Source organism: Candoia aspera, chromosome 10 (genome assembly GCF_035149785.1).
Source record: "Candoia aspera isolate rCanAsp1 chromosome 10, rCanAsp1.hap2, whole genome shotgun sequence".
Lineage (NCBI taxonomy): Eukaryota > Metazoa > Chordata > Lepidosauria > Squamata > Boidae > Candoia > Candoia aspera.
Genome location: NC_086162.1, coordinates 25,425,066 through 25,427,631, shown reverse-complemented (window position 1 = coordinate 25,427,631; position 2,566 = coordinate 25,425,066).

Here is a 2,566-nt window from a genome sequence, read left to right as displayed (position 1 = left end):
CAGATGACTGACCCAGCGGTCACATCGGCAGTGGTGGGTGGCAAACCAGGACCGAGGCAGAGAGTGCCATCCTCTTCCTCCTTGGCCGTGACGGAAAACAGATCAGCAGTGCCACGCCAAGTGTTGACACGGGCAACCTGAAAGGGCCTGCCCCGGGGTTGGCTTCTCCCTCCTCTCAAAGCGGAGAGCCGCTCTCCAGAATACCTGTGCCAAGCAGCAGCTGGGAGCAGGGAGGGTTGGCAGTTAACTTGATTCTCCTGGGGCAAAAGGAAACGGCCCAACCCACTTCCAGCTCTGGGTCACAGATAAACCAGCTGCTTCTCTTGCAGGGCATTGCGCCAAAGGCGCACATGCCACCAGCCTTTTTCAAGCAAGGGCCCTCGTCTTAGCTGCCCGGTGGGGCTGGGCAGGTGATTGCCCCGCCCGCGAAGAGGGCATTCAGTTTACAAAGAACTCCCACCACTGACTTTGCTGCTGCTTTATAATTTATACAAAGCAGCTAGATTCACAAGCCTCATCAGCTTTGTTTGCTTTGGGCTTGCAAACCGTAGTTGATAGCTTAGTACCAAGGGTGAACCCACAACTCAACAACAGGCTGGCCTCCTCTGACCAGACATGCTCTAGGCAAAACATGCTGAACTTCTGGAAGTCGTAACCCATGACATCTGGAGGGCACCAGGTTGGGGAAGGCGACTCAGTGGACACAGCCAGTGCCATTCATCTCAAGGCCTGAGGTGGAGAAATGTTCTGCGCACAGTCCCCACTGTTTTCCAGAATTAGGAAATGAGGGCCTTTCTTTCCTGCGCTCTAGTTATCAAGAGCCAAACCCCTCCCTGCTAGAGCATTAGAGGGGATGTAAACACAGACATTTTCTGCCCACAGGCCCCTTCTGAGCCATCGCCAAGCATGTGCTAATCAATACGCACTTTCTAACATTTGCATGCTCCTGCCAGCCTAGCAGTTTGAAAACATGCCAATGTGAGTAGATTAATAGGTACCACTTCAGCGGGCAGGTAACTGCGTTCTGTGACTGTCATGCCGGCCACATGACCACGGAGGAAGTGTCTACGGACAAATGCCGGCTCTTCGGCTTTGAAACGGAGATGAGCACCGCCCCCTAGAGTCGGACACGACTGGACTTCATGTCAAGGGAAACCTTTACCTTTACCTTAACATTTGCATATATATATTTAAAGACCTAGCAGGGCATAATCTAGGGCAGTGTTTCTCAACCTGAGCGACTCGAAGATGTGTGGACTTCAACTCCCAGAATTCTCCAGCCTTTGGCACATTGGCCAAGCTGGCTGGGGAATTCTGGGAGCTGAAGTCCACGCATCTTAGAGACGCTCAGGTTGAGAAACACTGATCTAGGGCACAGCTCAGCTGCAGAAACAAGAGTCCCTGAGCTATTAAGCATGAACTCTGCTTTTTTTTCCCCACCCAGAGGAGTCACAAGGACTACAATTTAAGGAAGTACGCTATAAACATGATAACGCAGACCAGTAAAACACAGGAAAGTTTGTCAGGACTAACTCGGTCTGCCCCACGGCGCCCCCTCAACCTTTGCCCCAAACAACCTCCAAAGTTGTGCTCCAGAGTCCAAAAAGCAGATAAAATCACCACAATTACACAAAACCAAGCAATGACGTTGGTGATGGACTAAAATGTTTGCCTTCGCTGCATAAACCCAAATCCAGGGCAACAGAAATCTGACTTCCAGTTGGGCAGGTGCAGTGCACAAATAAAGGTTTTTCGACATCTTAAAAAGAAAGCTTTATTCTGGATTTCTTCCAGGTTCACAAAGGAGCAATCCCGTCATTTGGGGCTATAAAGTTGAGAAGGCCTACAGGTGAAGGCAACGTTCTGGATGGTCTTCCAAACTTAGTGCCCTCCAGGAGTCTTGGATTAAAAGTCCCATCAACCTCAGCCACAAACACTTGGTTGAGAACTATGGGAGGTCACATGGAACACACCTGGAGGTTCTCATCTTGGGGAGGCAGATTCTAGATCCCATGCCATTGTACAAGACATGAAAGTGGAAAATCCTGATAGCAACCCAGCCATCAGGTCCTCCAAATACCCATGTTTGTTTAATTTATATTCCACCTTTATTTATTTATTTTTAATAAATAACTCAAGGCGGCAAACATACCTAGTACTCCTTCCTCCTTCTGTTTTCCCCACAACAGCCACCCTGTGAGGTGAGCTGGGCTGAGAGGGAGGGACTGGCCCGAGGTCACCCAGCTGGCTTCCATGCCTAAGGCGGGACTGGAACGCACAGCCTCCTGGTTTCTAGCCCAGCACCTTAGCCACTAGACCAGACTGGCTCTAACAAATCCTCCAAGCTGATTTAACATCTGAAATATCCAGTGTGCAGAGCCAGTCTCAAATTCATCCACCTGACTTTTGCCACCTAATCTGGCAGTTTTCAACTATCTCTAAGAGGCTTAAATCCCACTTCCACCCTACCGCGTTTGCTGACCCTCATTTTGGGAGGTGTGAATCTGTTTTTCTCCTGATTCCCCTATTTTGACTCCTTTTGAAATCAGAGCCTGGGAAAACTCTA